This window comes from Manihot esculenta, chromosome 14 (genome assembly GCF_001659605.2).
Source record: "Manihot esculenta cultivar AM560-2 chromosome 14, M.esculenta_v8, whole genome shotgun sequence".
Lineage (NCBI taxonomy): Eukaryota > Viridiplantae > Streptophyta > Magnoliopsida > Malpighiales > Euphorbiaceae > Manihot > Manihot esculenta.
In genome coordinates, this window is record NC_035174.2 from 569,044 (window position 1) to 595,131 (window position 26,088).

At 41.9% G+C, this 26,088-nt stretch overlaps 2 pseudogenes; both read right to left on the reverse strand.

Moving 5' to 3' along the window:
* On the reverse strand, positions 1-25,857 carry LOC110630717 (annotated as a pseudogene).
* On the reverse strand, positions 19,565-21,442 carry LOC110630716 (annotated as a pseudogene).
* Positions 25,858-26,088: the final 231 nt, after the last annotated feature.

Consider the following 26,088-nt stretch of genomic DNA (forward strand, 5'->3'; position numbering starts at 1 on the left):
TTCAAGAAGATAACAGGATATATATGCAGCTATTGTATATATCAAAGAGAACTTCCAGTTTACAACATTAATGGAACAATGGAAGTCGATCTTTTGTCCTGCTAATATGATACAAGTAGATTGAAATGACTTAATATCACAAAGATGGGGGAGAACTAAAATGTTGAAGATAGATTACTGTAATCAACATCAAGTAGTTTGGAATCCGAGGCATAGTTAAGTAAAACTACTAAAATAGCACAAGTCCATCTTCAGGGCCACATGGTTTAATGAATGTACTTATCATGGAAAAGGGGAAAGAAGGAACCTTCAAACATCACTTCGGATTCCTGTGAACATGTTCTTTGGTTTGGTTAGCTGCTGTTGACATTATTCGCAGACGTCCGGCAATTTCTGTGAAGGAAGGCCTGGCTGCAGGGTTAAGGGCCCAACACTGCTCCATCAACCTTTTCCACTCAGGATCGCAGAAAATCAGAATGGCTGGTCTCAGGGTGTTGTTTACAATTCCACCTGCACGTAAGGAAAGGACAAACATATATAACAAAGCCACTGACCTACGAATACACCGCTAGTAGCTCAAGTACAATTATTCTAGATAATGTACTACTGCTAAGGAAGAAGTATTCCAGGTTGTTACATAGATTAGGGTAAAGCCCATTGTTGTCAAACTAAATTTCCCTCAAAATTCCCTAGTTAGTAAATCAAAATACCAAAGCCTCAGGCTTTCTTTTTTTTTTTTCAAAATAGTGTAATATTCATTTTGAGAGTCCATATAACTTAAAAATTAATTCTTCAAGCAAACTACATCATCCATGTTAATAAAATAGATCGGAACTCCCAATAGTTTACCGGATAAATTGATAAGTCAGACATTCCCGGCCTACTAAGCGAAACCAGTGATTTCTTGGTCATGACCGGCTAAAGATAAAGTTCCATTAAAGAGCGTTTCCACGTGGTAGAATCTCCTTAGGGAATATAAGATTTTCATGAGGCTGCTTTTGAGCCGCCATCCAAGCACGAATACCTTCGTTTAAGAGTGTTATAAGTTATAGAAAGTAAATATGTTAATATAGGAAGTAAATATTGATAGATGGATCAGTTGCTTAATCTTAGGGATTGTAGAATTATAGGCTTGATTTTCCTTCCTGTTTAGTTATCGTCTCTCATGTATAAATAGGTTGTAATCTCTATTGTGATAAACAACAATAAATATTATTTTTCTACATGGTATCAGAGCCTTTCTCATAGAGATTTTTTTTTTCTCTTTTCTCTCTCGTAAAGTTTTAAAATTTTTTTTGGAGACTTAAGGCTCCGTTCATTTGGGTTATCCATAAAGGGTAACATTTGGATCTCACCATCGCTGGAGTCACCACACCGACTCCTTGTCAGATTTGAGGTTTGTTTGCCGTTCGGGTGTTGGGTGGAGGTGTTTTATTCGGTACTGTTCATCGGCACTGTTCACGGGTACTGTTCATCGGCACTGTTCACGGGTACTGTTTATCGGTATTGTTCACGTGGTACTGTTCATTGGCACTGTTAGGGCTGAGCAGATTTCGGTTTAAACCGAAATAACCGACCGAACCGAACCGAACTAAAAATTTGGTTCGGTTTTATTTTTAATTCGGTTCGGTTCGGTTTTAATTTTCTGAAAAATCGGTGATTTCGGTTCGGTTCGGTTTTAGATTCAAAAATTTCGATTAGACCGAACCGAACCGAAATCACTAAACTACGTCGTTTTGAAATGTACCCTTATATTTGCCCTAAATCTAAAAGCCTGAGTCATGCTACCCATCTCCATTCCACGCCGCCTCACATCACAGATCAAACATGCCTGTGCCTTTCTCTGAGCATTGAGCTCCACCACTTCCAGCAGTTCCACAGTCCACCGTCCGACCTCCACTCTCCTCCCGACATCGACCGATTAACTGTCGCGGCTAACTTGGGTCATCGATCTTCACTACGTTGCGGATGCGCGAATTAGCAACGTTGACGACTCCTCACCTCACTGTCGGCGTCGGTCGTCACTCTCCACGGAATCGTCGGCGTCGGTCGTCACTCTCCACGGAATCGTCGGCCATCGCTCTCCAGTCTATCGGCTCTCCGCACCGTCAACAACTTGGTTGCCCTCGGTCTTCCTCGGTCTTCCTCGGTCCTCCTCGGTCCTCCTCCCTCCTCCCTCCTCCCTCCTCCCTCCTCCCTCCTCCCTCCTCGCTCCTGGCTCCTGGCTCCTCCTCCGTCCTCCTCCGTCCCCGTCCCCAGTCTTCAGTATTGATTTTTTATTTGTAAAGACAGGTAGGCTTTCTAATTCAGATCCTTTGCTCTATTTCTTGTCATTCTTATGATTCTGTCCTCTTCATACTTTGTTGATGCTCTTTGCCGAGTGGGTTTTGCAATTTTTATTGTTTGATTAGCTGTGTCTTAAATTTGAGTAATCAGCTCTTCTTTCGATTGTTCTTGGTGCTTAACTTTCATGGGTTGGATTTGGTTTGTTGAGATAAAATCCAATATTTTTTTGATCATTTTTTGTCAAATTGGGTTTTAGCTGGCTGATTTTGCTTTGGGATTGTCATTTTTTATATTGCGCTGAAATTTCCGTGTAATTTTTGTATTCGTTTGATGTATTTGATGGTTTTGTAAATTAAAATTAAAATATTTTAATTGGATTTTAGAATGAATGTGAAAAAAAAAAGTTTAAAAATCGAATCGAACCGATCGAACCGACCGAACCGAACCGAACTAAATCGGTTCGGTTCGATTCGGTTATTCCTCTTATTCGGTTCGGTTCGGTTTGTGTAAAATTCTAAAATTCGGTTTTCGGTTATTTCGGTTCGGTTCGGTTTTGAACCGAACCGACCGAATGCTCACCCCTAGGCACTGTTCACGTGGTACTGTTCATCGGCACTGTTCACGCCAGGTACTGTTTTCTGATTCTGTGTTTCTTTTGTTGCTATCGTTTTTGGATTGGTTGTCCTTATGGCTGGAGTTAAAACCACCACCGTAACTGATGTGATTCCTATGATGACTAAAATCACGGAACACAAATTGAATGGATCTTCCGATCAGGGAATTTTGATATCTGCAGATGAGTATGCACAATTCATCCAATACCAGGCATCTATAAAATCTTCTAATTCCTCCTCTATCACTGCAATTGCCGAGTCAGGTAACTCTACTGCATGTCTTGTGTCTTCATCCTCCAAATGGATTATTGATTCTGGTGCTACCGATCATATGTCAGGTAATTCTACCCTTTTGTCCAATCTTGAGTCTCATACATCACCTTCTTATGTTACTCTTGCTGATGGCACTAAATCGTCTGTCATGGGTTCTGGTCATGTCAACTTAACCCCTTCTCTTTCTGTATCCTCTGTGTTATGTCTCCCTAAGTTCGCATTTAATTTGCTTTCCGTGAGTAAACTCACTCGTGCATTGAATTGTTGTGTCTCATTCTTTCCTGATCACTGTGTTTTTCAGGATCTTTCGACAAAGCAGATTATTGGTAGAGGAAGTGAGTCAGAGGGTCTTTACGTCTTGGATCAGCAACTACCTCGATCTCCTCGATCTCTGGTATGCTCCACGCGTTTAACACCTTTTGATGTTCATTGTCGTTTAGGGCATCCTTCTCTCTCGGTTTTGAAGAAGTTATATCCCCAGTTTCATTCTTTGTCTATTCTAGATTGTGAGTCTTGTCAATTTGCCAAACATCATCGTTTACCTACACTGTCTCGAGTCAATAAACGGGCTTCGTCTCCTTTTGAGTTAGTCCATTCAGATGTTTGGGGTCCTTGTTCTGTTGTGTCTAAGTCTGGCTTTAAGTATTTTGTTACTTTTGTTGATGATTTCTCTCGTACTACTTGGTTATTTTTAATGAAGATTAGTTGGCAAGCTGAATTATTTGACGGTGACTCGTCCTGATATTGCATATTCAGTGAGTGTGGTAAGTCAGTTTATGTCTTCTCCTACTGTTGCCCAGTGGGATGCTCTGGGACAGATTCTTTGCTACCTTAAAGGGGCCCCAGGACGAGGCCTATTCTATGGTAACTATGGGCACTCAAATATTGAATGCTTTTGTGATGCTGATTGGGCAGGCTCGAAAGTTGATAGGAGGTCAATTACTGGGTATTGTGTTTTTGTGGGAGGTAACTTGGTCTCATGAAAAAGTAAGAAGCAAAATGTGGTCTCCCGTTCTAGTGCTGAATCTGAATATCGAGCTATGGCACAAGCCGTTTGTGAAATCTTGTGGGTACGTCAACTGTTGGAAGAAGTTGGGTTCACAAATTCGATGCTTGCTAAGTTGTGGTGTGATAATCAAGCAGCTATCCACATTGCCTTCAATCCAGTATTTCACGAGAGGACTAAACACATCGAGATTGATTGTCATTTTGTTCGTGAAAAGGTCCAACAAAAGATAATATCAACAGGATATATCCGAACTGGAGAACAATTAGGAGATATTTTCACTAAAGCTCTAAATGGGACTCGAGTTGATTATATATGTAACAAGTTGGGCATGATTAACATTTATGATCCAACTTGAGAGGGAGTGTTATAAGTTATAGAAAGTAAATATGTTACTATAGGAAGTAAATATTGATAGATGGATCAGTTGCTTAATCTTAGGGATTGTAGAATTATAGGCTTGATTTTCCTTCCTGTTTAGTTACCGTCTCTCATGTATAAATAGGTTGTAATCTCTATTGTGATAAACAACAATAAATATTATCTTTCTACAAAGAGAATATTTTTAATGTAGAAAGTCTCAAATTCAGGATCTTCTGCTGCACGGATTTTCTGAGAAACGAAGTCATAGGCACGTAAATTTAGAGTCAGACCGACTAATCCGAGAGCGCTCATCCATAAACCCGTTACTGGTACAAATAACATAAAGAAATGTAACCAATGTTTATCGGAAAAAGCAACCCCAAAGATTTGAAACTAAAAGCGGTTAGCGGTGACCATTGAATAAGTTTCTTCAGCTTGAGTCCACTAGAAGAACCAACTTAAGAGGGGGAGGATTGTCCAATTTAATACTAAATACATGTCCCAAACCAATGTGAAGCAACACACCCTCTCATGTCCGGGCATGAACATCTAGAGTGTGAAGTTTGCAGGCATGAACATCTGCAGGTGATTGAAGAAAGGAGAGGCAATGGTACCATGTTCATAAAATAGATTGAATCTAATTCCATCCCAAAACCTAGCTCAAGAGGGAGAATAAATCATTATTTCCCAAGTCATTTAAATCATTATTCAAACTAACATGGGACAATAATCCTGATAGGAAGAAGCAAAAAAGTAGTAGAATTGTACCTATGATTGTGCCATAATGCATGTTGGCATATGGCTCTTCACCAGTGAGAATCTCCCACAAGACAATTCCAAAGGAGAAAACATCAACCTGAGAATCAATGTAAACGATAAGTGAAGACAAGTGCTCTAAAGCTAGAACGATTAAAAAAAAAATTGAATGATAACCTTGTAAAATTATGATTACTCCTTTGGCTTTCTAGTAATAGTTGATGCATGCAGGAATAACATTCCAAACCCTACACCAGTTAGCATGCTTTTAACATAGCCTCTTCATGTTAAAATTTTCATCAACTCGGTGCCAAGGAATCATTACATGCTTCTATCCAGTCAGTGCCAAACTAACTTAATATGAAACAATGACAACTAGAAAATCGTCTTATCTATGCAACATTGCATAAAATTAATTTAAAGAGGGACAAATTTACCTTCTCTGAGACCTTGTTGCTGCTACCATTTAGAAGTTCGGGAGCCATCCATGGAAGAGTTCCCCACACACCTCCAGAAACCAAGGTATTCCGTCTAATTTTTGACAGGCCAAAATCGCCGACCTGAGCATCGATTCTGTTAGAATAGTTGACAAACATTAGCAGTAACTTTAAATATGCCATCAGAACCTACCTTGCAGATTGGTCGCTGGGGATCTTTTAAATTCACAAGCAAGTTGTCACATTTCAAATCAAAATGCACAATATTCTTTGAGTGCAGATACTCCATGCCAAATGCAGCATCCATGGCTATTAGAAGCCTCTTGCGTCGATCTAGATGCCTGCAAAATTAAGATTGAGCATGGGAATATGAGAAATATCAACCACTTCACATAAAATTGCAAATTAACAACCATTTGAGCATATCTGAAATGCCAAAATACCAAGCATTGACAAAGGAAAAAATATGCCAACTAGGTAAAGATTCCATTTAATGCAAGATTTACCTATCCTTCCTGAGTAAAACATGCCTAAGAGAACCATCAACCATGTCCTCTGTCACAGTAGCTAATGTTCCGCCAGGTCCATCTTGCACCACACCATAAAATGCTACGACATTTGGATGGTGAAGCTTTGAAAGAATTTCAGCTTCCCGTCAAAATTCTATAGTCTGAGAATGACAATCAATATAAAACACTTAATATTAAATTCAAAAGGAAAAAATGGAAGATGGAAGTTAAATTTAACCAATATTCTTCAAGTTATAATTGTTAAAATTGTGAGTTAACTCGTACGTTTTTACAAGTTATAACCGTCTAAATGAGTCAACATGTCCAGAAAATTGGAATCAAATAAAATTGAGATAAAATCACATTGTCAAGTAGTGAAATCTAGAAGAAATCAATATGCTTTTATATTTTTGAAATTTAAAAGTTTAAACATTTCCTTTTAATTTATCAAAACCATCATTATTTATTTATTTTAACACCATTTCTAGATTCTTTTATGTTTTTAAATATAATAACTATGAAAAACTCATATTTATTATGACAATAACAATTGTTCAAAAATAATATACAAACAAATTACAATCTAAACTGCATAATAATTGTAATAGCATAAATAATAGTTAATATATTTATATTCTTTGTATTTATAACTTTTCAAATTTTGAATTTATTCTATTAAATATAAAGTTGCATATATATATAACCTCAATTTCTCTTTATTGGCTTTTTCATCAACGATTTATTCTATGATAAAAGGTTGAATAATTAACTAATTATCATATAATTACTTTTTTAAAAAAAGTGGGCATAGAGAAACAGTTACCAATCTCTCTTGCTCTGATGATCGACCAGTGAAACAAATTTTCTTTAGCCTCTTAATGGCAACATCCGATCCCCTCCATTTGCCATGATATACAGTTCCAAAAGTACCAGAACCTAGTCCTCTCAGTTCTTCAAGATCTTCATTTTTTATGACCTGCTATATGTAGCCAAGAATAGATAACTAATTGATTAAGCAGATGATCAAAATTTTTTACTTTGGTTGAAAGAAAATTTAGTGACCTTAAACTACTGGATTAAAATTAGAATAAGAAGAAGAAGAAGAAGAAGAAGAAGAAGAAGAAGACAAACATGCAAAAGGAACAATGAATATTCTCAATCTTTCCAGCAACAAAGGATGAAGTTCAAATTGCACACAATGAGTAGTAACTGTTATTACAAATGCTCCCATAGTATACTTTTGTTTCCCAGAGGCATTCTCTAATTCAAATATAAATGTTGAATCACATTTGAAATTCTCAATTATATGCATACATTCATTTATTTAAGCAAGATATAAACACTAAACTATGCACACAGACAGCACACATATGTTTCAGAAAGATGCATCACATGGCATAATAAAAGAGAAGCTGATGCGTGCACCCTGGGTTCCGCATCAGAAGCCAAATCAAGTGAATCAGTTCACCAGTGGAAGAGATCACTAGAAGTAAAAAGGACACAACGACAACAATTTTTTACTATTAAAATAGGATCCCAAATTTCCCAGGGTTTAAACATATCGAAATGTCTCATAACAACATCAGTTATCTCAAAAGGAACAAAAAAGGGAAATATATATTTTCAGCCCTGATATGCCATAATTAACATTCAATGTCCTTTGTTTTTCAAATATAGCTTATTTATTCTCTAACTATTGGTTCCGTCAATTAAGTCCCTCCATCCATTTAAAGTGAACTTGTCATTAATTCAACCGGAGAAGACTAATTACACCCTTTCAAATCCTGATAGACCTGATTGGACATGAAGATGAGGTGTCCACACAGTGTAGTGTCACCCTTGAAGCCTCAACCTTGTAACGACCCGAAAACCGGATAGCTACCGGCGCTAGAATTCAGGTCGACTTCAGGTCGCCGGAACCCGTAGCAAGCCTACTATGCATCCTGTGTACCTGATAAAATCCCATACATGAACATACATTTTCATAAAAATTGTTAAACTTTTCCATATACCAAGCTCAACCTGTGTATTCAACATAAACTGTATACATAAAACCCACACTAGAGCCCTCATCAATACTCTAGTATGATCAACATCACATACATCAAACTTGGTTCAACATAACTCATTATAAAAACTTTTACATAAAAACATGTTCACTGGGATTAATGTAATACCCGGCTTGAGTCCGGCATCGGAATTCCTGTAGACCGGTGGAATCTCGGGTGTCGGAACCCTCGAGAAGGGTAAGACATATGGTTTCATGTGTTTTTAAGCGTTTTCAATGTTTTAAAGTGTTAAAAGGAAATGAGTTTTGAAAGAAAAGCAACAAGGGAGAAATGCAAAGGTTCGGCCGCCGAAGGTCACTTTCGGCCGCCGAACATTGCATGGTTTCGGATTCACGTTCGGCTGCCGAAGGTGGTCTGGCCAGCCACTTATAAAAGGGCCAAGGGTCGGTGGAAGGAGGATATTTCTCCTCCACTTGCAGCCAGAGGTGCGTTCAAGCCTCTCTCACGTTGACTTTCATGTTTTTCATGTTTTTCACCAAATCTTTCAAGGGTTTTATATGTTTTGGTGTGTTTTGAAGGTTTTGAGCAAAAATAGTAAGTTTTGAAGCTTGGAGCTTTGGAAGAGGTTTTCTCCCTATCTCCACGTTAGGAGCACTCATCCTCAAGTTCTTTAGGAGGTAAGGGTTGCTCCTGAACTTCTTTGATGAGGTTTGAAGGTTTTATGGGAGTTGGATGGGTAGTATGCATGATTAGGTGTAGGTGAGGTTTTTGGGAGATGTTTGTGTTCAAGCATGTTAAGTGTTGTTTGATGTGTTTGTTTGAGGTTTTAGGATAGTTTTGGACCTCTTTATGCATGTTTTATGGTATGTGCTAGTTGGGAGTAGTTGATATGCATGTTGGGTAAATTTTGGGGGAGTTTTGCATGAAGCAGAGCAGGGTTCTGTCCACTGGGCAAAACCAGGTTCGGCCGCCGAACCCCTTGTGGAGGCAGTTTCGGCTGCCAAAGCTTGCCCCCGAACATTTGGACTTTCGTCTCTGGAGGCAATGTTCGGCCGCCGAAAGTGCCGCCGAAGGTTGAGGTTCGTCTCTGGATGAGACTTTCGGCTGCCGAAGGTGCCGCCGAACATGCATGAGTTTCGTCTCTGGAGAGGGGTTTCGGCCGCCGAACCTGCCGCCGAAAGTGCCCTGTCCAGCTTTCTTTTGCATGTTTTATGTGATGGTTTTAGGATCTTTTAGAGGGCTTTTGGGGAGTTTCTTAGAGCGGTTCTTGAGGTCGTTTGGTCCCTCATTTGAGTCCACCTGTGTAGGAACGGACCAGAGGAATCAGGGAAGTCAGCAGTGAGCACAAGTTCAGAACCTGCAGAGGTAGTCCAGAGTCAGCCAGAAGTGAGTGGAACTTCTCTTTTCAGAACTAAAATGCTTTTAGCATGTGGCATGCATCATGATGACTATAGTAGGTTGATTGCACTAGTTTCACGAATATGGCGCATTGCATTGCATAATACGATGTATATGATGAGATGGATGGACCAAGGCGACCCCAATAGCCCTAACTCTGTGTAAGACCTGGCCGGGCCAGGCAGCCTTCTGTAGGTAAGACTTGGCTAGGCTAGGCAGCAGATTATCGTAAGACCTGGCTGGGCCAGGCGAGCAGAGTTTGTAAGACCTGGCCGGGCCAGGCAAATTGAGGATGTAAGACCTGGCTGGGCCAGGCATCCTCCCAGTGGGAATTTTGGTGGTCATGTCTGTCCTTGAGATGAAATGTCTGTGATGTGATGCATTCCATGAGATCATGTTTTATAGTTCTACTCATTGGGCTTGTATAGCTCATCCCTCTCCCCTATTCCCCAGTTGTGCAGGTTCAAAGTCCAGAGGGAGTTCAGCAGGGTATGGAAGAAGCGAGATGTAATAGCTAGTGTGGACATGTATATGTAAAGAGCTTGTAGTTACGTAATAAGATGTATAGACTTGTGCTTGATTCGTTAGAGTGATCCCCAGTTGTGTATACATGATCCGTTTTTATATGTATGTATCTTTTCTTGTTGATGTATATGAGAAAACCAGGCTTAATATTCTGAGTTTATCCGCTTAGAGACGGCTAAGAGAGAGCAGAAACAGTGCATGCACAGGTTAAGCCCTGGAGGAAAGAACAGTTTTAATGTTTGACAGAAAAAGTATGATCATGTATGGGATTTCACAGGTACACAGACAGGATAGCAGGCTTACTACGGGTCCCAGCGACCTTAAGTCGATCTGGATCCTAGTGCCGGTAGCAGTTCGGTTTCCGGGCTGTTACAGATTGGTATCAGAGCCCTAGGTTCACATGATCGGACCTATAGAGAGAGAGAGTTGGGCTCATAGAGGTTGAGTGGTCAAACACAATAGGAAAACATGTCCACTAGGATAGGATGTTCGTCCTGTCTATATGCTGATAGCTTCATGCATGTGCATTTTTTTATGTGTTGCTTATGTGTTATGTTATGTGCTGTTTTCCAGAACGTTAAGATGCGAGGAACTCGTCGATCCGCGAGATTGACTGGAGTCCCACCTGTAAGTGAGGGAACAGCTGCTCGTCCTCCTGCATTGCCCAGGGCAAGATGTCATAGGTCAAGCAGGGAGGGAACGTCAAGAGACCCTAGAAGGTCTTCTGACGAGAGCAGAAGAGGCGTAGGCAGAGGGGAAAGAGCAGAAGAAGAGAGAGTGGCTAGGGAGGAGACTCAGAGTAGAGATGAAAGTATGAGTATCGGACGGTCAGAAGAAGGTATGGGGGAGTCCCAGGGAGGCGTACAGGCCTCGGGGTTTGGCTATCCACCCTTTCAACAGGGCCCAGGGTATCCGATGGGAGGCACGTCGGATTACTCCAGCTTTGCCCCATATCCACCCTACATGCCATATATGCCCTATCCTTCCTTCTATCCACCATATCACATGTATCCACCCCCACCTGTTCATCCAAGTTCAATGTCGCCTGAATCCAGAGAAACAGTACCTCCACCACCACCACCTGAACCAGTAGCCCCTGTTGTTGTTGAAGCACAACCCAGTTCGTCAGGGGGAAATAAGGTGAAGATGACCGAGTACTTAAAGTTGGATGCTCCTAAATTCAACACGGGAGATGATCCCTTTGAGTATCTCAGTGCAGTTCGAATGATAACAAGTGAGTTGGGAGCAGATGATAGTAGAGCCATTGAGATGGCAGGGTTCACATTAAAATGCAAGAAAGCCAGAGAATGGTTCAAGAACTATGTGGACCCCAGAAGAGACAGTATGACATGGGAAGAGTTCGCCAACGAATTTGCTGGGTGGGCTTTTCCTGACAGTTCCAGGGAGCTAAAGGTTGTGGAGTTCGAACAGTTGAGACAGACGGAGGAGATGAGTGTTGATGAGTATACAGATAAGTTCCTGGAATTGTTACCATATGTGGGTCAGGCGTATGATACGGATCAGAAGAAAGCAAAGAGGTATGCCACGAGGCTACATCCCAGGTATTTCTCCTTGATCCTCCATGCAGAGAAAGAGAGTTTCCACTCGATTGTGGATGCTGCTTGAAAGATGGAGGCTAGTGCCATCAGTCAGGGAGTAGTCAAGCAATCAAAGGCACAGTCTTCTGGTGTTAAACCAGGTTCCTCCTCACAGAGTATGGTTAGTGCGAGCAAGAAGAGATGGGATAAACTCAGAGGAAAGAGAGGCAAGTTCTGGAGCAGGATTAAGACGGGTTTGGGAATGAGTAGCGGCTCCAGCTCTGGCACAGATATTCCAGTGTGCAATAGGTGTGGGAGACCGCACAAAGGAGCTTGTTTGTTGGGATCGACAACCTGCTATAGATGTGGGCAGGAGGGACATTATGCACGGGAATGTCCTCAGGCGACTTTGGTTACACCATCCCAGCAGATGACCTCAGGCAGTGTAGTACAATCAACAGCTTCAGCCCGACCACCAAGCAGTGGCCGAGGTAGAGGAAGAGGGACAGCCTCTTCATCAGGGATGGGTTCCCGAGGTGCAGGTCCGTCAGCCCCCGCACGGATTTTCACCATGACTCAGCAGGAGGCAGACACTTCGAACACAGTGGTGTCAGGTAATCTCATCATTGGGTGTTCAGAGGTGTATGCTTTGATGGACCCCGGTGCTTCTCACTCTTTCATTGCTTCTAGAGCCGCAGAGAGGTTGGGTTTGATAGTCTCCGAGTTAGCGTGTCCTCTCTGGGTCAGTGGACCTAGATGTGACCCATCATTGGCAGAGTTAGTCTGTCAAGTCAGTCCAGTGTGTATAGAGGGTAGATACCTTCCAGCTGACCTTGTGGTTCTAGAGTTGGCAGATTTTGATGTCATTCTAGGGATGGATTGGTTATCTACATATAATGCTACTTTGAACTGCAGAGACAAAGTAGTCAGTGTCAGAGACCAGGATGGGTCAGAGTGTGTCTTCAGAGGAGACAGGAGAGGGACACCTAAGGGTTTGATATCAGCCCTCCAGGCTCGTAGGTTGTTAAGGAAGGGTTGTCAGGGGTTCCTAGCTCATGTGAGAGAGCTAGATAACCAGGTTAGGGAACCATCCTCAGTACCAGTGGTTTGCGAGTTCCCAGATGTGTTTCCTGAAGAGCTTCCAGGACTACCACCTGATAGGGAAATAGAGTTTGAGATCGAATTGATACCTGGTACCAGACCGATCTCTCTTCCTCCCTACAGGATGGCACCAGCTGAGCTGAGAGAATTGAAAGAGCAGTTACAGGATTTGGTAGACAAGGGTTTCATCCGCCCGAGTACCTCACCTTGGGGTGCTCCAATACTGTTTTTCAGGAAGAAGGATGGACCTCTTAGACTTTGTGTTGACTATCGACAGTTGAACAAAGTTACTACCAAGAACAAGTATCCTTTACCCAGGATCGATGATCTATTCGACCAGTTGGCAGGAGCATGTTGTTTCTCTAAGATAGATCTGAGATCTGGATACCACCAGTTGAAGATCAGGGAAGAAGATGTATTCAAGACTGCTTTCAGGACCAGATATGGGCATTATGAGTTCCTAGTAATGCCGTTCGGGTTGACTAACGCCCCTGCAGCATTCATGGATCTCATGAACAGGGTTTTCAGGGAGTACCTGGATCGTTTTGTGATCGTCTTTATAGATGATATCTTGGTGTACTCCAGAAATGCAGAAGAACATGCCCAGCATCTGCGGATAGTTCTCCAGACCTTGAGAGAGCATGGCTTGTATGCCAAGTTCTCCAAGTGCGAGTTCTGGCTCAGGAGCATTTCCTTTTTGGGTCATGTAGTAGCAGAAGAAGGAATAGTAGTAGATCCCAAAAAGGTAGAGGCAGTAGCCAACTGGCCTACACCCACTACAGTGACTGAGATCAAGAGTTTTCTGGGTTTGGCAGGCTACTATCGGAGGTTCGTGCAGGGACTTCTCGAAGATAGCTGCTCCTATGACCAGACTGACCAGAAAGAATCAGAAGTTCGTATGGTCAGAGGAATGTGATGAGAGTTTTGAAGAGTTGAAGAGACGGTTGACTTCAGCACCGGTGTTAGCTCTGCCGATCAGTGATGAAGATTTCACAGTGTTCTGTGATGCATCCCGAGTGGGATTAGGTTGTGTGTTGATGCAGAATGACAGAGTGATAGCTTATGCTTCTAGACAGCTAAAGAAGCACGAGCTGAACTACCCGACACACGATCTTGAGATGGCAGCCGTTATCTTTGCACTTAAGATGTGGAGGCATTACCTCTATGGAGTACAGTGTGAGATCTATACGGATCATAAGAGCTTGCAGCACATCTTGAGTCAGAGAGAGCTAAACTTGAGGCAGAGACGGTGGGTAGAATTGCTCAGTGATTATGATTATAAGATCCAGTATCATCCGGGTAAGGCTAATGTGGTAGCTGATGCCTTAAGCCGGAAATCACTTGGCAGTCTGTCCCACATCACAGCAGAAAGAAGGCCGGTGGTGAAGGACTTCTACAGGCTCATGGATGAAGGGTTACAGTTGCAGTTATCTGGTACAGGTGCTTTGCTTGCACAGATGAGAGTTATACCTGTGTTTCTAGAGCAAGTGGCTCTGAAACAGCACGAGGACCCTGAGTTAGTAAAGATTGCCAGGACTATTCAGTCTGGCAACAGTGCAGAGTTCAGATTTGACAGTGAGGGGATTCTTCGTCATGGTAAGAGATTATGTGTACCAAATGACGCCAGTTTGAAAGCAGACATTATGAGAGAAGCTCATAATGCGAGATATAGCATTCACCCTGGAGCCACCAAAATGTATCAAGATCTGCGAAAGGTGTATTGGTGGCCAGCAATGAAGAAAGAAGTGGCACAGTTCGTGTCAGCCTGCGAAACATGTCAAAGGGTGAAGCTAGAGCACCAGAAGCCGGCTGGAATGCTGAACCCACTGCCAATTCCAGAGTGGAAATGGGAGAACATAGCTATGGATTTTGTAGTGGGGTTACCGGCGACGTCTACCAGACTAGACTCCATATGGGTGATTGTGGATAGACTCACTAAATCTGCCCACTTCATTCCAATCAGGAGTAACTATGCTGTGGACAAGCTAGCGCAAGTGTATGTGGACGAAATAGTAAAGCTGCATGGAGTTCCAGTGTCGATTGTATCAGATAGAGGACCTCAGTTCACCTCCAGATTTTGGCGGAGTCTGCAAGCTGCTATGGGCACAAGATTGGATTTCAGTACTGCTTTCCATCCGTAGACAGACGGTCAGTCAGAGAGGACCATCCAAACTATTGAAGATATGTTGAGAATGTGTGTGTTAGACTTTGGCGGTTCTTGGAGGCAGCATCTACCACTAGTGGAGTTTGCCTACAACAACAGCCATCATGCTAGCATAGGGATGGAAGCTCTGTATGGAAGGAAGTGCAGAACACCTGTTTGCTGGGAAGAGGTTGGAGAGAAGGCTCTTGCAGGGACAGAGTTAGTGGAGATTACCAGCAAGTTGGTGCCGATGATCAGAGAGAGGATCAGAACAGCTGTGAGCAGGCAGAAAAGTTATGCAGACATCCGTAGGAAGCAGATAGAGTTCCAGGAGGGGGATATGGTATTGCTAAAGGTATCTCCAATGAAGGGAGTGGTTCGCTTTGGAAAGAAGGGTAAATTAGCTCCACGGTACATTGGTCCCTTTGAAATCTTGCAGAAGATTGGGAATATGTCGTATAAGCTGGATTTACCTGCTTCGATGGAACGAATTCACCCGGTATTCCATGTTTCTATGTTGCGGAAATTTGTGTCAGATCCAAAGAAGGTTCTCAGTGAGCCTGAGATAGAGATCCTTGAGGATCTCACGTATGAAGAACAGTCAGTACGGATCTTGGACACCCAGATTAGAAAGTTGAGAAACAAGGAGATACCAATGGTGAAAGTCCTGTGGAACCACCACAACCTAGAAGAGTGCACCTGGGAGACACGGGAGTCCATGCTCCAGCAATATCCATATCTGTTTTAAGGTTAGGTTTTCCCCATTGCTATGTGTTTATGTGTTTATGTGTGTAGTTGTTTGAGGAACATTCGGGGACGAATGTTCTTAAGGGGGGGGAGAATGTAATACCCGGCTTGAGTCCGGCATCGGAATTCCTGTAGACCGGTGGAATCTCGGGTGTCGGAACCCTCGAAAAGGGTAAGACATATGGTTTCATGTGTTTTTAAGCGTTTTCAATGTTTTAAAGTGTTAAAAGGAAATGAGTTTTGAAAGAAAAGCAACAAGGGAGAAATGCAAAGGTTCGGCCGCCGAAGGTCACTTTCGGCCGCCGAACATTGCATGGTTTCGGATTCACGTTCGGCTGCCGAAGGTGGTCTGGCCAGCCACCTATAAAAGGGCCAAGGGTCGGTGGAAGGAGGATATTTCTCCTCCACTTGCAGCCAGAGGTGCGTTCAAGCCTCTCTCACGTTGACTTTCATGTTTTTCATGTTTTTCACCAAATCTTTCAAGGGTTTTATGTGTTTTGGCGTGTTTTGAAGGTTTTGAGCAAAAATAGTAAGTTTTGAAGCTTGGAGCTTTGGAAGAGGTTTTCTCCCTATCTCCACGTTAGGAGCACTCATCCTCAAGTTCTTTAGGAGGTAAGGGTTGCTCCTGAACTTCTTTGATGAGGTTTGAAGGTTTTATGGGAGTTGGATGGGTAGTATGCATGATTAGGTGTAGGTGAGGTTTTTGGGAGATGTTTGTGTTCAAGCATGTTAAGTGTTGTTTGATGTGTTTGTTTGAGGTTTTAGGATAGTTTTGGACCTCTTTATGCATGTTTTATGGTATGTGCTAGTTGGGAGTAGTTGATATGCATGTTGGGTAAATTTTGGGGGAGTTTTGCATGAAGCAGAGCAGGGTTCTGTCCACTGGGCAAAACCAGGTTCGGCCGCCGAAGAGAGGTTCGGCCGCCGAACCCCTTGTGGAGGCAGTTTCGGCTGCCAAAGCTTGCCCCCGAACATTTGGACTTTCGTCTCTGGAGGCAATGTTCGGCCGCCGAAGGTTGAGGTTCGTCTCTGGATGAGACTTTCGGCTGCCGAAGGTGCCGCCGAACATGCATGAGTTTCGTCTCTGGAGAGGGGTTTCGGCCGCCGAACCTGCCGCCGAAAGTGCCCTGTCCAGCTTTCTTTTGCATGTTTTATGTGATGGTTTTAGGATCTTTTAGAGGGCTTTTGGGGAGTTTCTTAGAGCGGTTCTTGAGGTCGTTTGGTCCCTCATTTGAGTCCACCTGTGTAGGAACGGACCAGAGGAATCAGGGAAGTCAGCAGTGAGCACAAGTTCAGAACCTGCAGAGGTAGTCCAGAGTCAGCCAGAAGTGAGTGGAACTTCTCTTTTCAGAACTAAAATGCTTTTAGCATGTGGCATGCATCATGATGACTATAGTAGGTTGATTGCACTAGTTTCACGAATATGGCGCATTGCATTGCATAATACGATGTATATGATGAGATGGATGGACCAAGGCGACCCCAATAGCCCTAACTCTGTGTAAGACCTGGCCGGGCCAGGCAGCCTTCTGTAGGTAAGACTTGGCTAGGCCAGGCAGCAGATTATCGTAAGACCTGGCTGGGCCAGGCGAGCAGAGTTTGTAAGACCTGGCCGGGCCAGGCAAATTGAGGATGTAAGACCTGGCTGGGCCAGGCATCCTCCCAGTGGGAATTTTGGTGGTCATGTCTGTCCTTGAGATGAAATGTCTGTGATGTGATGCATTCCATGAGATCATGTTTTATAGTTCTACTCATTGGGCTTGTATAGCTCATCCCTCTCCCCTATTCCCCAGTTGTGCAGGTTCAGAGTCCAGAGGGAGTTCAGCAGGGTATGGAAGAAGCGAGATGTAATAGCTAGTGTGGACATGTATATGTAAAGAGCTTGTAGTTACGTAATAAGATGTATAGACTTGTGCTTGATTCGTTAGAGTGATCCCCAGTTGTGTATACATGATCCGTTTTTATATGTATGTATCTTTTCTTGTTGATGTATATGAGAAAACCAGGCTTAATATTCTGAGTTTATCCGCTTAGAGTAAGAGAGAGCAGAAACAGTGCATGCACAGGTTAAACCCTGGAGGAAAGAACAGTTTTAATGTTTGACAGAAAAAGTATGATCATGTATGGGATTTCATAGGTACACAGACAGGATAGCAGGCTTACTACGGGTCCCGGCGACCTTAAGTCGATCTGGATCCTAGTGCCGGTAGCAGTTCGGTTTTCGGGCTGTTACAATTAACAACATAAACTAGGGCAAAGCACAAATCTATTCCATTAAAAATTTCATGTCCATTACTATCTATTGCATAACTATATCCGCCTCAAGCCGACTTCCCGAGCTAATCTTGGCCCTGCAAACCTGGGGTTAGGAAAAAGGATAAGCTACAAGAGCCTAGTGAGCAGAACCATAAAAACAGTTTAAATAAACATATACTCGCATGAAATGCATCACAACACAGACAATTCACATCAAGGATGGACTTGTCACCAGTAACTCTCTACATATCAAAATAATGCCCGGCCCTCGACGGAGCTCCTCAGGACTTCCTCTTAAACATAACATAACATATCCAATTGTGCTAGGGGCGTAGAATGAGCCTCGACCTGGACTTCCGTATCATACCATATCATATCATATCGAGGGCTAGTGGGTCATCCAATATCCATCCACATCAACAATAAATTATGCAATGCATCATATTCGTGAGTTCTAATGCAAACAACCTATTACATAACATGGCATTCATGATACATGAACATGCTTAAAAGTTTGATAATCTTTAAAACAATGGATTAGTTTAGTTCTACTCACCTCTGGCTAACGTTTTACTAACACTGGAGCAGTTTCCTCACTGCTGGCCTCTACGGTCTCCCAGGTTCGATCCTACACAGGTGGATTTAAATGAGGGACCCAACATACTCTAACAAGACTCTAAACATCTCCTCAAAACCCCCTAAAACATCACAAAACATGCATAAAAAACGAGCAAAGGAAGGCTGGGCAGAGGACTTTCGGCGGCAGGTTCGGCGGCCGAAGGTCCTCTACTGATCCGAAAGTCGGGGTCCTTCGGGGGCGGGTTCGGCGGCCGAAAGTCGGGGTCCTTCGGGGGCGGGTTCGGCGGCCGAAAGTCCTCCACAGATCCGAAAGTCAGGGACTTTCAGGGGCGGGTTCGGCGGCCGAAACTCCCTTCCAGGTCTGAAAGTGCATGCTTTCGGGGGCATGTTAGGCGGCCAAAAGGCTGCCTCCCATGCAGGTTTGGCGGCCGAACCCTGCTTCAGCGGCCAAACCTGAGTTCGCCAGAATGGCAAAACCTGATTCTGCCATATGCATTTCAACCCCAAACTCTCAAATCCTCACACCCAACTTCCTAAAACATGCATACTCACTCCAACAAGCATAAGGGGCATAAAAACTAACCTAAACCCCAACAAACAACAACAAAACATAAAAGGGAGCATACATTCATCAAAAACCCACCTCCAACCCTATAGCTCTAGATCCAACCATAACGTGCATCTTTACTTCTTAACCCTTCATAAAACTTAATTAAAAACATAAGAGAGGTAAGGATCTAGGCTTACCTCTTGGAGATCTAGGAGTGACAGCAACCCCAATGTGGAGATGAGTCAAACGGTCTCCAAGGCTTCAAAAACTCGGGTTTAAGCTTAGATCTTCAAAGACAAAAGAAAACTCGTGAAAACATTGAAGTATTTGAAAGAAAATCATAAAATCATCAAGGGGAAGGCAAGGACTCACCTCTGCCCGAAAATGGAGAGAAAACTCGCCCGTTTTCGGACTAGGGGCCTCTTATAGGTGGCTGGCCAGACCACCTTAGGGGGCCGAAAGAGCTCCCGCAGCAGCACCATGTTCGGCGGCCGAACCTGGGCTTATCCCTCAAAAACATTTTCTTTTCATTTTTTAAAACTTTAACTCAAAAACTTAGCATTAAAACCATGAAAAACATTTTGTAAAAACATATTTTACTCTTTCAGAGGTTCCGGTATCCGAGATTCCGGATTCCAGCGGAGATTCCGTCGGAAGGTTGGAATTCCGACACCGGAGTCTAGCCGGGTGTTACAAACCTGGTCTGCAATAGCTGCAAGCTGCTTTGCAGTTCATCCATAATTGCATGCCCAACTTTGTGGATGCAGAAACGCCAAAATCATGCTTGAAAACAGAAATATACAGCTTCCATTTTATTAAAGATTTTTCTGCCAGTGTCTACTCAGATGCCAGAAGGACTAGAGGACAGGGACCAATATTTGTGATGTTTGATTTTAAGGCTTCACCAGCTATAGCCATCAAATGTTTTGATAGATTGATCCCCATCAAATGTTCTGCTAGATTGATCCCCACTTTCCCTTTTTTATCTTCCTCTTTATACACACATCAGTAAGCTCTGTTGTCCATTCATTTGTGAGTTCAACACACATGGATTAAAAGCAATTTGGCAGAAGCATAGCTCACTCATTTCCTTGATAAATATTTGGTGCTATAATATCTGTGCTAACCATAACAGCATTTGAATTTGGATGCACTCAGAGACACGAGCTAAGTTGATGGCGATTCACTGCACTGCACCCCATGCTGAGAAGATTAAAGCTCTTTATATTACTTCTGAGCTTGTCTTTATTAATGATCATGGCAGACTGAGTTATGCTGGAGAGGAGAGACTTCAGGTAATGAGAATACCAAAGTTTTTAGGTTTTGATCCCTGTTTTCTTGAAGAGAGAATCCATGGCAGAGAATATAACAAGTTCAGCTTCTCCTCTTGCAGCCTCCACAGTTAGACAGTTTTGGAAGGATATACAAGCAAGTCTCTTCTTCGCATCCAGACCTTTCAGGAATCCTCATTTGGAACTCAGCTCTCTTTGGCAATAAAGCTGATGAAGAAAGACGGACAAAGAATCTGGACGAGAGAGAGAGAGAGAGATTGGGGGGACGCATACAGCAACTGAGAGGGCAAGGAGGAGGGGGAGAGGTAGAAACAGGAGGGAAAGGGGAAGTTAGGGATAGATATTATGGGAATAAAAGAAATTTCTAGAGAGAGAGAGAGAGAGAGAGATTGGGGGGACGCATACAGCAACTGAGAGGGCAAGGAGGAGGGGGAGAGGTAGAAACAGGAGGGAAAGGGGAAGTTAGGGATAGGTATTATGGGAATAAAAGAAATTTCTCTTTCATGTGACTTGTTTGCATATGAAATATACGGGTTTCAAAAAAATTAATAGAACAACTGAAGTATTCGACATAATCAAATTCAAACATTAGGATTATGAGAACCTGAGTGTTAATTATGACATAAACATTGTAAGAAACACAATGAATATTCTCGATCCTTCTAATAAAGACTTTGTGAACTATGAATTCTTATGAACATTATAAGAAAACACAATTTCTCTAACATATATCAGTTTAATAATGAAAGGTCCTTACCACTAACAAATTCATTCTGTCATTGCTTGCATATAAAATAGAAATTATAAACTGAATTTGCTGATAAGATGACTTTGGAGGAAAATAAAGGATGAGTCAGAAAAAACATTCTGATTTGCAGATAGAATCAAGCATCTGGTTCTTTTGATAGCTGAGTGGCAGTTCAAAATTTTGCGAAGTAATGTTTTAAGCATGCAGAAAAAAAATAGAAGAAAGGGAGTTCCATTGAAACATGAGAAAGAAAGCGAGGGAAGGAGACACGAGTTCTGTATTAACATAAATATATTCTTATATATACAACAAGAATACCTGCAACGTATTGAGGTTGAAGTCTAGAAGAGATGGATCAATAGGAGGCAGGCCAATGTTCCACTTTTCTAAATTTCCACCCTAAAGCATCAATGATGTGAACTTTAGCCAGCAGGCTAGGAAGTTCTCAAACCATTCTACAGCAGGCTAGGAAGTTCTCAAACCGTTCCATCATTCAGAAAAGATACCTCGTACTGTGACTCTGGAGATTTTAAGTTCCCCATCATAGCACCAAACTGCATAATTTCACGGCCCTTTGCCTGGGAATGATCGAAATCTGAATGAACTGTGAAATCAGCTCCTCCTGGTAAATTTTTTTCATTGATGTCTTCAACAAAATTGAACTGAGAATACTTGTGGTCTATTGAAACTCCATCTGCTGTCAAAGGTGCAAAACAATAAGATTTTTCATCTCCATCTTTAAGTTTAGATAGTAAGGGGGGGGGGGGGTGTACCAAGAAGTTCCTGGTCAATAAGAGAGACATCTTTTTGAACAAACTCTTCCAGTGCCAATTTCTGAAAATATGACCAGTGCTTAGGCTCATGATTTTCCATGACCACACTCATGCCAGCTCCATCTTTGTGCATTGGACTAGCCCCTGTCCTATCCTCAACAAGTATCCCTCTGGAGTATATTTCACAAAGAAAATCACGAGGGAATCTGTCATTAATATCTACGCTGATGTCTGCCTGTTTTGTTGCTGAAACACCGATGCAGGGTATTCCTTGAGAAATATCATTAGTCCAGCTCTCAGTCAGAGAAAATAGCAGAGAATGTCCAAGATTCTTAGTATCAAAATCCTTAACTGTTATCTCACGCACTTTAGGCCCTGGGAGGTCAGTCACAGGATGCTTGAGGTGCATGAGAGAATTGGAAGCAGCAGGATTTCCAGATCTAGATTCACTGGTTTCCTCAATGAGGATTTTTTTCTGGTTACCTACAGTGTGATCATGTTCAGCCTGAAGCATAGCATCTTTGTTGCTAGAATCTTTATCATCCACATTATTTGGAACTGATAGCTTCAATCCATTCTGTGAAACATCTTGAGAATCAGACAGAGTGTTATTCATCTGAGAAACAGCATCCACAAACTCCTTATAATTCTGCAAATGAAATGGTTCTGCAGTTGGCATGGGGTGTTCAGAACGGAGATCCATATTACTCTGATTAAAATTTTCAGCAGATTTTGTAATTTGCTTCTGTTCAGAATGAGAAATAAGAAACTGGGAACCATGCAAATCATCAGATTTTGATAACCTATTCATCATCTCTTCTTGTTCTCGGGGTATCCTCTCTGAAAAATAAACTCTCTGAGGAGGTACAGATGGTTCAAGGTAGCTCAAGTCTATCAAATGAGAAACAGAATCAGCACCACCCAGACCAAATACACTACTAGATGTGGAGCATTGATCATCTTCAAATGATTTAGAAACCTGCACCTGATTATTTTCATATACAGAAGAGGAGGCATTTTCAGATTCCTCGCGCTTATCCTCATTTTTTGAGGGTAGAGAACGGAGATCTCCTTGTGCAGCAACTGATATTTCATTAACTGGAACAGCCTTTTCTTGGGGACAAGGTTTTTCAATGCCATCCTCATGCTGAACTGAACCATCAGGTTTCCACTTTGCTTTCTTTACTAATGTCTGTGAATTCTGCCCCAGAAAGCTATCCCATGACTTCTCTCCATTTGAATCTCGTTCATGCATAAACCCTTGAGCAGAGGCTGAATGGGGAATTTCTTCGGAAGGGGAGTGATTAGAAGAATTGTGTGGATAGTATGAGAGGAATTGCTGAGCTTCTTTATGGTCCATCATCTGACCATGACAAAACTGTGGATGCATTTCATTTGCACTGGAGGAGTTCTGAAGAATCGACTGGACAGGTTGGAAAGTGCTAGTCAATGTTGAAGTACCGACACCAGCAGAGACAGTTGCTATCCTACTTGCCTCCCTGTCAATAATTAATCTATCTAGCTCACTCAAATTATTTCCTGAAGAGCTTGCCAAACCATGTACGATTGAATTCTTTCTGGATCCAATGTCCATGCCATTAACTGCTACTACATACTGAATCTCAGAACCACCCTCCAAACTGCCCAAGCCAAACTGAGAATCCTCCAAATCACTCATGGAGAACAGAAACATTCTAAGTTTTTGTGATCCTTCTCTATCTCCAACTTCATTCCATTCCTCCATCATATTCCGCAGATCCTCATCACATGAAACAGAAACCAAGGCATCAAGATCCTCTCCAGGAAGCTGATATTTTATCACATGAAGTTGGTAATAAATTGCTAAAGTTTTCTGCTTAAGCTCCTCCCACGAAATATCCCTTGATATACATATAATGTGTGTTTCACCCTCAACATACCTGAGCTTTCCATCACTAGGACGGGGTAGTATTGTACCACCAAAGCTGCAGAGAACCTTCAACTTTGTAGATGAGCTATCAGAGGCCACTGAGGGGGTAAAACCATGTAAAAGTGCTCGACTTCCATATTCTGATGAAGTTTGTGGCAGTGAATGAGCTGACCCATAGTTGCTTCTCTCGACATGCAAAGACAAGTTTGCTCTCTCATTGTCTTTTTGACCCTTTTCTGCTAAAGGGAGTATTGAAACACCTGACCCGCTTTCAGACCCTGCACGACTAGTGTCTAAAATACCTTTTAGTTCCATATGACCTGGTGCATGAATGGGATCTCCAAGGGCATTTGGGATGAAAGTCTTCTTATGATGAACTCGATCACGCATAAATTCAAGGGCAAACTCTTCACCTGTCTGTAAGGAGAAATTAAGTACAGGTTTAACTTCCAGTTCGTTTAGGTCAGGAAATCTCACATTAGTATTTCTTCTGCTAGTAGGGTCTAGCAAAAAAGCTTGAGATGCAGGATGAAGTCCTTCACGTCCAGGTTCCCAGGCATTGTATTGATAGTGCTTATGTATATCTGGTTCCATTGTGAATTTGTTTGAATTCTTCTCCATTTAAACCAACTTCATTGGGATTAACCCCGACACCACGAAGATCATTATGTGAAACATACATACAAAAATTACAAAATCTGGCCACAGAAAAAAATCAGTAATAAAAGTAACACAGAGAAGATGAATTTGCCCAAAGAAAATATGAAAACAGGAAAGAAGCTTCACTTCATTTCCGGTTCAAGTTGTCCCTAAAAGAATCTCTAAGCGCTTCAGCAATCCTAGAATATTACAAGCATATTTGCTGCAAGGCAAGCAGTCAAAATTGAGGAAATATGAAAAAATATTGAAGAAAAACAATATTTAAATGGTTTGAATTATGCTCTCTAACAGCTGTTTGAGGGGTGGGGTGGGAATGCTTCCAGTTTAAATAGATAAACTCTAAATTGTACTAAATATGAGTTTTTGAACCTCTTCAACCAATAACAGAGTCACACAAGTGAACCATCAAGGCGCAAAAGTCAATAGATCACTTATCAGTTAACAATATGACATAAAACCATTTACTTGGACATTAAACAAAAATATGACAGAAAGACAAAGCAAAGTGCATCTGTGTGTGTGTGTGTGTGTGTGTGTGAGAGAGAGAGAGAGAGAGAGAGAGAGAAAGAGAGATTAAATAATTGGAACCAAAGCAAGGGTCTTGAGTCGCACAGACCAAGTACATGCAACAATTAAAAAGCAAAACGGTAGAAATTAGATGAACGAATCTTCTCTTGTGCTATTGGGCAAAGCAAATAGATCACTTATCAGTTTCTAAATCATGCAGTTGAGCGATTTTACTTCACATCCCGCTATACTTTACCAAAATTTCGGTAATTTTGCACCGGAAATAACACTCAAACGAAACGAAAAGTTCTTAACTTTGTGGCCCTAACAGTGTAATCAAGACATGAACAACAACACCTGCTTACTCTAGACTCGGAATGAAAGCTGTAGCTAAACATAAGATCATCCGCGGAGAAATGGTCAAAGTCTAACCAATAAGATAAAAACGTAGAGCGGAAGTCGGACAAATTAGTAGTAAACACATCCCTAAAGGAAAGGAGAAGCTCTATGTGTTGAAGCAAAATTAGTTCTGATAGAAGAGGGATTGAGTAAGGCAACAGCAACTACTACTGTATCTAAAGGAGAGATTGCGTGCACACTCAAACAGCAAATCATTCTCTGTTTTCTCGCTTACGTTCTCTCATTTTCCTTCCCTTTCTATGGCGCTGATAATTTGATTCTTTTATACTTTTTGGCTTTTTCCGTTTTTCACTTGTGTCAGAATAACAAAAATAATACAAGCGTCTGCTACTGCCAGTAGTCATGCAGAAAGGAATGATTGAAGGAATGAAGTTACGAGATTGTTGCCCTTTTTTAGAATTATTTACCTAAAATACCACATGGTATATGTTTTCTATCTATTTTTATAATTAACAATTATTTTTTGAAACTCTTTCATTAAAATATATATATATATATATATATAATTACTAAGATAATGTTATAAAATAGGATAGATTACTAAGGCAATCTTACTAGGAGTACATTACCATAGAGAAATAATAGATGAATTACATTCATTAAATCAACACCCAATTGATTTTTAGGTGCAGTTCCCACCTAGACTAGTCTCTGTTTCTTCGATTCTTAATAATAATAATAATAATAAT